Consider the following 12,190-nt stretch of genomic DNA (forward strand, 5'->3'; position numbering starts at 1 on the left):
CAACCCGACACCGACAAGACACCGACGGGACGATCGTACCGTGACGTCATCTACAGTGTACCGTGTCCCCTGGGTACTGATTTATAAAGTACCCCAGGAGACAAGCATGACATGCATCATGCCTAGCCCATGCCACTACATAGCTTGGTTTGTAAGCTACCAAGGTAGCTTACAACCAACGCTACCGCCACCCATGCCTACCACTATATAAGCTAGCTCCATCCATCCACCCATGAAGGAAAGACACACATGGACTCACGCACACACAAGAAAATAGCTAGCAAGCTAGCTAGCTATCCATCCATCCATCCACATGAGCACACACCACGCCACACATTCATGGCCTTCTGGCCACTAGCTCACTCGGCCACTCGGCCAAGGGCATGCATGCCCGAGCATTCATACACACATATACGAGGCCAGATGCCGGCGGCACTGACCTCAGATACAGGTCCAGGAGCACTTTGTACTGTCCGATGTACACCCCAGATATATACTCAGACATGCAGGAGTAGGGGTGTTATCTCGCCGGAGAGCCCCGGACCTAGGTAAACTAGCGCGTGCTACTCGTATACCCGCTCCCGGTCCTATCAGCAGCAGTCTTACCCTCACACTAAGCCCTTGTGGCATCTGTCGACTCGCAAGCCCCCCGTGAGAATACCACGACAACTAGTTCCTTGGCGTCTTCCAAAGGAGTCGGCCAGAAGAATCCAAGGCGAAAAGCTTTGGCGACGAGTGATCTTGAAGCTGCGTGGTGGTCGCATTCGCCTTCTCTGGTTCGACGCAGCGCTCGAAGACTCCAGTGACGCTGCGCCTAACAAGCTCCCGGCTGACGATTGTGTAAGCTCCGGCTCGGCGTTGAACCTGTCTTGCCGAGATCTCGTCTGTTGGCAGCTCTCTGTTTACTAAGAAGTTGAGGATGGGCTGGGCCCATGATGGAGCTGTGACTTATTCTATTGTCAGGACTACCACTGTGATAGGGGCGGGTGGTCTGGGTGGTGAAGAGTTGGAGTCGGAGTTGGCCATCGCCAGTTGTGTTGATGCAGTCCCCGGGCCGGCTGTAGTAGCCCCTGGGCCGGGTTCCGAATTCCCCGGGCCGGATGTGACTATGGCAGTCCCCGGGCCACCTGTTTGAGTCCCCGCGCCGCCTGCTTGGTTTCCCAAGTCGGATCCGACTGCGTCGGGGTCAGGCGGCACGAAGATGGAATCAGATTCTGGACACGGCTTGAGGAGGCGGTGGAGAGAAACGCCGGCTGGTATAGCTTGCCGGGTGGATCCTACTCGTGCCAGGGCATCTACTTGCATGTTGTCGGCACGTGGTACATGAAGGAACTCACATCCTTCAAAATATCCACTGATTTGCTGGACGAGGAAACGATAGCTCGCCATGTTTGCGTCCTTGCCGTCCCAGTCGCCAGATGACTGTTGGACCACCAAATCCGAGTCGCCATAGCACAGGATCCGGCGGATGCCGAGCTCTTTGGCTAGCCGGAGCCCATGTATGAGCGCCTCGTACTCGGCCACATTGTTGGAGGCGGCAACATGAATTTGCAATGCATACTTGAGCTTGTCACCCTTGGGAGAGATGAGGACGATACCGGCTCCCAAGCCGGTGTGCATCTTGGACCCATCAAAGTGCATCCGCCAGTGAGTGGAGTCGGGGGCCGGTGGCAGGTATTGGGTTTCGGCCCAATCGACGAGGAAGTCGGCCAGTGCCTAGGACTTAATAGCGGTGTGGGGCTGGTAGAAGATCGCGTAGGGGGCCAGCTCAATGGCCCATTTGGCCACCCGGCCGGATGCATCCCAGCTGCCTATGATCTCAGCAAGCGGGGCAGTACACACGACCGTGATGGGGTGCTCTTGAAAATAGGGCTTGAGCTTCTTGGCAGCGACGTACACACCGTAGCACATCTTCTGGTAGTGTGGGTAGTTCTGCTTCGAGGTGGATAAGACTTCGCTTAAATAATACACCGGCCTCTGGACCGGCTGAGCCCGGCCTTCTTCTGGGCGCTGGACTACGATGACTGTGCTGACCACCCGGCTAGTAGCGGCAATGTAAAGGAGCATGGGATCCTTTTCAGCCAGTGCCGCCAAGACAGGCGGCATGGTCAACATCTTCTTTAGCTCGTGGAAGGCTTGTTCCGCCTGGCGTTCCACTCGAAATGAGTGGACTTCTTCATGAGTCGGTAGAGGGGGAGGGCTTTCTCTCCGAGCCGGCTGATGAAACGGTTCAGGGAAGCCAAGCATCCGGTGAACTTATGGACATCCCGCAGCTTGGTGGGAATCTCCATTCTCTCTATGGCGTTGATCTTCATTGGGTTACACTCGATGCCGCGTTCGGAGACAAGGAAGCCTAGGAGCTGGCTGGCTGGTACTCCGAACACGCATTTCTCGGGGTTGAGCTTGATTTGAAATTGGCACAAGTTTTCAAATGTCTCTTTGAGGTCTTCCAGCAAGGTGCCGCGCTTCTCCGTCTTCACCACAATATCGTCTACGTAGACGTGGGCATTTCTGCCGAGCTGCTTGAGGAGGCATTTCTTCATGCAACGCTGAAAAGTGGCACCGGCATTTCTCAAGCCGAATGTCATAGTCAGGTAGCAGAAGGCTCCGAATGGTGTGATGAAGGCGGTTTTTAGGCGGTCAGCTGGATCCAACTTTATCTGGTGGTAGCCTGAGTAAGCATCCAAGAAGCTCAACAGCTTGCATCCGGCTGTGGAGTCTATTACTTGATCAATCCTTGGCAAGGCGAAGGGATCTTTGGGGCAGGCTTTGTTGAGGCTGGTGTAGTCTATACACATGCGCCATTTGTTATTTTTCTTCAGCACGAGGACCGGGTTGGCGAGCCACTCTGGGAAGAAAACTTCCATAATGAAGCCAGCTGCCAGAAGCCGGGCTATTTCTTCTCCTACAATCCTTCTCTTCTGTTACGATAGTCGGCGGAGGGGTTGTTTGACTGGTTTTGCACCTTCTCGGACGTGTAGCTTGTGCTCGGCGAATTCCTTCGGCACACCCGGCATGTCCTTGGGGGACCATGCGAAAATGTCCCGATTCTCGTGGAGGAAATCAGCGAGCTCGCCTTCCTATTTGCTGTCCAGGTTTGCCCCGATGGTGGAAAATCTTTCTGGGTGATCCGGGTCCAGAGGTACCCTCTTTGTTTCTTTGGCCGGCTAAAAAGAACCTTGGGCATCACACTCCTTGGGGTCGGGGGACAGGGCCGGCTGCTTGCCGGCCATGGCCACGACTCGGTCTAGTATCTTCTTCTCCTCAGCAATTACAAGGGACTCGGCCAGCCGACTGCTGGCAGCCGCAGACTCGGAGGATTTCTTGTAGTCTCCGGCTATGGTGATGATGCCCTTGGAACTTGGTATCTTCATCTTGAGGTAGGCATAATGGGGTACAACCATGAACTTGGCCAGGGCAGGTCGGCCAAGCAACGCGTGGTAAGGGCTCTCTAGATCCACCACTTCAAACCACACGCCTCTCGGTGGAAATGATCCTTGTCCCCGAAAAGGACGTCTATCTTGATCATGCCGATTGGGGAGCAGGATAGGCCGGGAACAATGCCATGGAACACGGTCCGACTGGGCATAAGCTACTTCGTCTTGATGCTTAGCTTCTCCATGGTGTCACGGTATAGTATGTTGATACTGCTCCCACCATCTATCAGCACGCGGGAGAAACGGGCGGCTTGCCTTTCTGTAGCGAGGGTGGCATCCAGAACCAATGCGTAAGAGCCGGGAGACGGCATCACCTCTGGGTGATCTGTCCGGCTCCAGCTAATAGGCCTTTCTGACCAGTGCATGAACTCTGGGTTGTTGGAGGCGACTGCGTTGACTTCTTGGTGTTGTCGGCGCCGGCTACGCCAATCTTCTGGCTGGCTTGTAAAGACGATGTAGGCGGCATGCTCGTCGGGGTACTCGTCTTGAACTACCCGACCGCTGGTCGAGCAGCCGGCTGCGGAGGAGCAGGAGGCGGCTGACCAGCAGGCGGAGGTGGCGCCATCCCCTCACCCTTGGAGATCCGTGTGAGCGAGTGGCATTTTCGGGTTGTGTGGTTTGAAGGCTTTGCGCCGCTGTGAAACTTGCAGGGGGCATCAAGTGCTTGCTCGTAGGAGAAAGCCGACTGCCAGCCTGGCCTGCCGCCCTTCTGCTTCTTGGGTGTGGGCCGCCCTTCGGGTTATTCATCTTCGACTGTGGCCACCTGTCGACTGGTGGAAGGCGGCAGGGGAGCCTTGCACTTGTGGTCATTCTGGTACGGGCGTCGGCTGGACTCTCTAGCCGGCGTCTTGGGACTTGGATCGAGCACCTTCCCGGAGGCGTCTACTCGGAGCTCGGTCTTCATTGAGGAATCGGCCGTGGCATATTTATCAGCTATGATCAGTAGCTCATCAAGCGTAGTCGGCTCATCGCAGAGGAGTCAGTGCTTGAGGAGGGTGCCTTCTCGGCACCCGGCGGTGAAGTACTCTATAGCTTGAACCTCGTGCACTCCCTCGCAGGAATTGCGGAGCTCGGCCCAACGCGTGAGGTAGTCGCGAGTCGATTCGTTGGGCCCTTGGACACACAAGGAGAGTTGTCGGGGCTTGGGAGCCCGCTTGTAGGTGCTGGTGAAGTTACGGATGAAGGCTTCAGTGAAGTCTAGCCAGCTGTTGACGCTGTAAGGTTTGAGGCTGTTAAGCCAGGTGCGCGCTGTGCCTTGGAGCATGAGGGGCACATATTTTACGGCAACACGCCTGTTGCCGTTCGCGATGCTAACTGCGGTGGAGTAGTCGATCAACCAATCCTCCGGCTTCACGGAGCCGTTGTACTTGGGCGTGTCTCTTGGGAGCAAGAACCCTTTGGGGAAGGGCTCGTCGCGGATGCGGGGGCCAAAGCAAGGCGGGCCGACATCATCTTCTTCTAGGGCCACGGATCGCGCAAGGCGGTCGATCCGGTGGCGGGCATCATTCTCGCCGACTCCTTCGCGGCGATCCAGCCGGCCGCCGAGAGTTGGATGCGTGACAGGCGGCAGGGTAGGGTATCTCTCCCCACGAGGTGGAGGAGGAGGGGGGTTGCCCCGCCACTCCACGGCTCGAGGGCGGCCCTCTGCGTCATGCTCGATGGAGATTCGAGTCCGGCTGCGGCTGGCAGCCGGCTCCTTTTCTTTTCTTGCATGGGTGTTGCCCGCGGTCGGTGTTCGGGACGTCGCGCCATGCTCTCAGCGCGGGGGAGGACTCTCGGCGCGGACGCCGGCTTCATGCCGCTCCGTGGCCGCGTCGATAAGTTGCTAGATGCGCCTGGTCATGTAGGGGAGCTCATCAGGCCCCAGCCCATTCAATTCGTCTGCGGCCGCCTGGGCGGCGCGTAGGTTCTCGAGAGGCATGGCATAGACTGGGCGATCTGCTCCCAGCATGTCGGCGATAGCCGTGCCGTGTTTCTTGACGATGCCAATGCGGCTCGGCCCGTCGGGAGGCGGCGTGCCGAAGGTGGCATGGTCGACCTCGCGCTGGTGAGCCTCGGTAAGGCGTCTCATGGTGGCTAGCTTCTGGCCCTCCGCAACGAGGGCGAGGCGGCGCGCCTCCAATGTCTTGGCGTTCGCATCGGCCGGGACGGGGGCGGACAAGTCGTGCAGCGCTGTCTGCAGGGTGTCGTGGGCGTTTTCGCCTGAGGCGATGCCGTGGCTGATGACCAGTACCTCGGTGATGGCACTACCGCTTTTGTCGGCTTGAGGAAGAGGGTCGTTGATGATTACCACGTTGGTGGGGAAGGTGTCAAGGGATGCCGTGTCGGAGTCGACAAGCATCGGGTCGGTGGAGCCAGCCGACTCCAAGTCCGCGGCAAGCTCGCCGGAGATGTGGAGTTGGTCGAGGAGGCTGACGAGGTGGCTCTCGGGGCAGTCTGTGCCCGCATCGGATGCAGGCTCGTCGGAGATGCGAGCCTCGCCAAGAAGATCGGCGAGGCAGCTCGCCGCGCAGGCGTCGGCGATGTCTTGCAGCGTGTCGCGGCAAGCGCCATCGGGCAAGCTGGGCTGGCTACGCACGTTGTGAAGGAAGAGGGTTCCCGTCCAGAATAGGTCTCCGGACGACGGTGCACCTGGCCCCACGGTGGGCGCCAAGTGTGGGGTGGTTGGTGCGACATATGCCAATGGATGGCTTATCATTGTGGGAGCCAATAAAACATCGCCGGTGCCTGGAAACGGGATAAGGAGAAGACATGCACGCCGACGAATCTTACCCAGCTTCAGGGCTCTCCATGGAGATAACACCCCTAATGCTGCTCTGCGGGGTCTCCGCATGATCACTATCTCGACGGGTAGCTACAGGATGCTCCTTGAGCTGTTCGGTGAAAGGATGAAGGAGGGCAAGGCCAGCCCGCTCCTCTTCTCCTTGTGGTGTCTAAAAACTATCCAAAGAGAGATCTCCCTGCATAGGAACCCTGGGGGTTTATATAGGCCTACCCCCAGGGGTACAATGGTAATCCGACTAGGCGTGGGCCCTAGCCGTCTGTGTCTATGCCCACTGGCTTCTTCGCCGACTGGTGGGGCCCGCCGACTAGTGGGCCCCGCCGGCTGCCGGTCCTCTGGTCTATAGGCCGGCCCCACCGCTCGGGTGCTCTGTCAGGGGCTGGTTACTGTGGCCCCGCCCTTAGTGGCGAGGGCTTCGTCTTGGCAAGCATGGCTACAGTGCCGCCGCCGGGCGGCTTATCACTGTAGCCTTACCTCGTCTTATCTCCTTAATGGGGCGCCTCCTTCGAGGGAGTGGACTGGCCGGCTACTGGGAATCGGCCGTACCCCAGGCCGACTGGGGGTGGCCCGGCCGCCTTCGGGTGTCTCCATGACGGGTGGGACCCGCTGCCCACGGGTCGTACTGACGGCTCGCCGTGGGTGACATCATGGTCAATATGGCAACAGTGCCGCGCCGAACGGGTGAGTGCCGCCCGTACGGCGTACTGTGGCCAGGCGTGCTCCGGGATTCGAGGGTGGCAGGTTTCGCTGTAGCCACGCCCCGTCTCATCGCCGTTATGTGGGTGCAGATTTTGAGGGCACAATCTGGGCCACCTGCTGAGGGGGGGGGGGGCTTCTTGGAGTCAGCCTTCTTGTGGCCGGCCCTCTCGGGGCTTTCTTCTTGGAGATTTTTAGGCCTAGGCCACCTTCACACAGCCGGCCTGAGGGGCAGTCGGCTGGAGGAAGGCGGCCCCACGTCTTGGAAGCTTGAAGGCTCGATCGGCCTATGATTTTTCTGAAGTGCCAGGGGGAGCCGGCTAGGCTACCCATGGTCATTTACTCCGTCAACCTTACAAATTCATACAATAGTAAGACTAAAGCCACCGTCTAGGTAACATCTATCGCTACTCCTATCTAGTTGATGTAGGGATGCTGATAGTCTGGCCCTAATACCAAACAGACCTCGCAGCCAAACCTAACATCTAAGACCTGAGGTCCCAACCAGGATGCCTGCTGGGTATGGGGCACTCACCAGTCCGGCGCATTCCTCAACCAAGACGCCTGCTGGTTATGAGGCCGCCGCAGCCACCTGCCATAATCCATCTTCAGTGATGTACTGCTACATCTACCTTGCCCGATCTAGCTGCCATCGACGCCACCATGATGCCAGACAATGCCACCATCCTACGCTCGTCCATCATCACACGCCCACCTGCGAGACCCCGCTGCTCCATGCCTCTGAGACCTGCCGTTGTCGACGTGACATATGCCACACTGCTCCTCCGACATGAAACACCACCTGCTGCCACTGGTCCCATCCCCTCTGCTTGCAGTTCCTCAAACCGAGCACCCAATCGCCCCAGGCGGCGCCTCCAAGAAGAGCACGACACACGCAGTGCCATCGCCGCCCAACCTAAGAAGATTTATCAGTATATATAATCCATGACATGACATGACATGTTTGTCTTCATATTGGTTTCGGGCATGCATCCTCGGGTTTTCTTTTCACCTTATTTTCGGGTTGATGTTGCTCGACTACTGAATTTTGCATTCTTAATAATAGATATATGGTTGTATGCATCATCCTAATGGAGAGGACGTGAGTTATCCTCCTATTTTGTGTCATGATCTGTGCAACTTGGAGCACCACCAGCCCACATATGACTGCTCCAGCGTCATTGCCACACGTTGACCAACCCCATCTTCAACATCTTCTGTCACTATTAACCTTCGTGGCTCAAGCTTGGTGGTAGTTAGTAGGCAGTTAGCATTCCTCACATGTGAAGAGCTGCCCCACACAACATAAGTAGAGGTTCCATCCAGGATTCCTGCCTCATGGTGTGTTAGCAGTAGAGAGAGAGATCAGAAATGGGGAGGAGAGAGAGCAGAAGTCTAGAGATAGAAGAGGGAAGGAAGAAGAGACAACCTGCAAATTCTTAAGAGAGAGAGAGCATGTGGAGACAACAGGTGGGACAGAGATTACTGTTCACATATTATGCAAATCGTGTTGGGGTAGCACAGCATGGTTGAGATCTCAAGGATAGGGAATCCACTATGAGAGGTATAGATAGGAGGTCCACTAGAGCTTGGCCTTGAAAAAATCATGCTCTTTCTGTAGCTAGTGTTCTTTATCCTGTCGAGCACCCATTACTCTATTTTGTTTTCCCCCTACGCTGGTGGCTAGGGTTTTTTCTCCTCTGAGGCGATGTGATTGCCTCCAAGTCCAATTCCCTTGGTTCGTCTCCGGCCTTCCCATATAGTCCCTGATGATCCTCCCCATCTGTGGGCCGATGGCGTCCCCCCAGACGCGAACTCTGCAACAAGCGGCGGCGGCGCGGCGGCCGCAAAACCTGACCTGGAGAACTTTTTCGATCAACTAGATCTCAATGACGAGGCATTCCAGGATGTCGAGATCGATGAGGAGGATCCCGAGATCAATGAAAGTGTCCGGTGGCTGGCCCTAGCTAGGGTTCAGACGGACAAAAACTTCAGCCCATCTGCTTTTACAAACAAATGAGGGCAGCCTGGAATCCAACGCAGGGCATGAGGTTTCATCCGGTCGGCCCCAATAGATTTGTTGTCCAAGCTTCTTGTTTGGGTGATTGGGAACGCATCATGCATCAAGGTCATTGGCTGTTCCGCAACTGGGTGGTGCTCTTGTGCAAATACGACGGATTCAACAAAGCCGAGGACGTTGTGTTCGTTCATATGCCTATTTGGCTTCAAATCCACAAGTTACCGGATCCATATTGCAAAAGGAACATTATGGAGAGACTACTGAAGGGTGCTGGAGAGATTTTGGAGATGAGGTTAAACAGCAATACTCGTGGTGACTATGTCAGGGTAAGAGTTAAATCATGATATTCAGCGGCCTCTCACGAAATTTGTGAGTATAGTTCATGCAAGGGAGCAACAAATTTCTTTGGTGCGGTATGAGAAGTTGGCTAGGTTCTGTAGAGTCTGCGGTCTTGTTGGCCACGAGCACAAATAATGCGGTCTGGGTATTCATGATGAGAAGAAGCTAAAGTTCAGAGATTGGCTGTACGCAGATGCTCCTAACCAGCCACGGCAAGATGCTAACCCGGCCAAGGTAGCCGACCCTCGGCCATCGGGCGTTGCTGTCCCAGCCGCCCCGGTGGATCCGGGGCAGGAGAAGATCGACCCTGAAACTCTGGATACAGCGTCTAGCCCGGTGGAGAATTCTGGGGCCGTGATGGAGGTGGACAAGGAGGTGAGGAAAAGGTTAAATATGGACCTAGCTGGGGCAGAACAAGCGATCACCTCAGGAACACCGAAACAATTACTTGCTATAACTGATGGCAATGGGGGCGACTTGGGGCGGGTCAATCGCCTTCGAGCAGCACCTCAAGCAGCAAACGTTTGAAGCTCACAGCGGATGCAGAAAAGAATGAGATATCAGCGGCCTCCCTCGAGGAGGACCGCCGGACGCAATGAATATTTTATCATGGAACTACCGGGGGGCCGTCGGACAGCTCGTGAGGTGTTGTCCCTCTCAAAAGCCAATAACCCCAAGCTAGTATTCCTTTCCAAGAATACTAGACAAGATGCTAGGAAAGTTGAAAAACTGAAGTGGAGACTTGGTTTGAAAGGTTTTCATGGTATGAGTAGTGATGGCAGAAGCGGTGGATTGGCTTTGTTCTGGGATGAATCGTTATCTGTAACAGTACTTGAAGCTTGTCATTTCATTGATGTCAGAATTGTGGATGTGGGTTCAGCTACTACTTGGAGAGGGACCTTTGTGTATGGAGAGCCTAGAGTGGAAAATAGGCAGCGCATGTGGGATCACTTATGCCGCCTTCGTGCTATGTCGCAGGATCCGTGGTTTGTCTATGGTGACTATAGTGAGGCACTATGGCAGCATGAGCATGCTACCTCTTGAGCACTGTGTTGGTTTTCCCCGAAGAGGAAGGGATGATACAGCAAAGTAGCGTAAGTATTTTCCTCAGTTTTTGAGAACGAAGGTATCAATCTAGTAGGAGGCTACGCGCGAGTCCCTCGTACATGCACAAAACAAATAAATCCTCACAACCAACCTGTTAAGGGGTTGTCAATCCCTACACGGCCACATACGAGAGGGAGATCTGATAGATATGATAGGATATTTTTTTGGTATTTTTATGATAAAGATGCAAAGTAAAATAAAAGCAAAGTAAAAGCAAAATGAAATAACTAAGTATTGGTAGATTAATATGATGAAGATAGACCCGGGGGCCATAGGTTTCACTAGTGGCTTCTCTCGAGAGCATAAGTATTCTACGGTGGGTGAACAAATTACTGTTGAGCAATTGACAAAATTGAGCATAGTTATGAGAATATCTAGGTATGATCATGTATATAGGCATCACGTCCGAGACAATTAGACCGACTCCTACCTGCATCTACTACTATTACTCCACTCATCGACCGCTATCCAACATGCATCTAGAGTATTAAGTTAATGAAAACAGAGTATTGCCTTAAGCAAGATGACATGATGTAGAGGGATAAACTCATGCAATATGATGAAAACCCCATCTTGTTATCCTCGATGGCAACAATACAATATGTGCCTTGCTGCCCCTACTATCACTGGGAAAGGACACCGCAAGATTGAACCCAAAGCTAAGCACTTCTCCCATTGCAAGAAAGATCAATCTAGTAGGCCAAACCAAACTGATAATTTGAAGAGACTTGCAAAGATAACCAATCATACATAAAAGAATTCAGAGAAGATTCAAATATTGTTCATAGATAGACTTGGTCATAAACCCACAATTCATCGATCTCAACAAACACACCGCAAAAAGAAGATTACATCGAATAGATCTCCACAAGAGTGGGGGAGAACATTGTATTGAGATCCAAAAAGAGAGAAGAAGCCATCTAGCTACTAACTATGGACCCGTAGGTCTGAGGTAAACTACTCACACTTCATTGGAGGGGCTATGGTGTTGATGTAGAAGCCCTCCGTGATCGATGCCCCCTCCGGTGGAGCTTCGGAATAGGCCCCAAGATGGGATCTCATGGATACAAAAAGTTGCGGCGGTGAAATTAGGGTTTTGGCTCCGTATCTGATCGTTTGGGGCTACGTAGGTATATATAGGAGGAAGGAGTACGTCGGTGGAGCAACAAGGGGCCCACGAGGGTGGAGGGCGCGCATGGGGGGTAGGTGCGCCCCCTACCTCGTGGCCTCCTCTTTTGGAGTCTTGATGTAGGGTCCAAGTCTCCTGGGTCTTGTTCGTTGAGAAAATCATGTTCCCGAAGGTTTCATTCTGTTTGGACTCTGGTTGATATTCCTTTTCTTCGAAACCCTAAAAAACAGTCAAAAACAGCAATTCTGGGCTGGCCCCCCGGTTAATAGGTTAGTCCCCAAAATAATATAGAAGTGGATAATAAAGCCCAATAATGTCCAAAACAGTAGATAATATAGCATGGAGCAATAAAAAATTATAGATACGTTGGAGACGTATCAAGCATCCCCAAGCTTAATTCCTGCTCGTCCTCGAGTAGGTAAATGATAAAAATAGATTTTTTGATGCGGAGTGCTACTTGGCATAATTTTAATGTAATTCTTCTTAATTGTGGCATGAATATTCAGATCCGAAAGATTCAAGACAAAAGTTCATATTGACATAAAAATAATAATACTTCAAGCATACTAACTAAGCAATTATGTCTTCTCAAAATAACATGGCCAAAGAAAGTTCATCCCTACAAAATCATATAGTTTAGTCATGTTTCATTTTCGTCACACAAGAATGTTCTCATCATG

The sequence above is a fragment of the Triticum urartu genome, chromosome 5A, assembly GCF_056163025.1.
Source record: "Triticum urartu cultivar PI428250 chromosome 5A, HENAU_Tu73, whole genome shotgun sequence".
NCBI classification, from domain to species: Eukaryota; Viridiplantae; Streptophyta; class Magnoliopsida; order Poales; family Poaceae; genus Triticum; species Triticum urartu.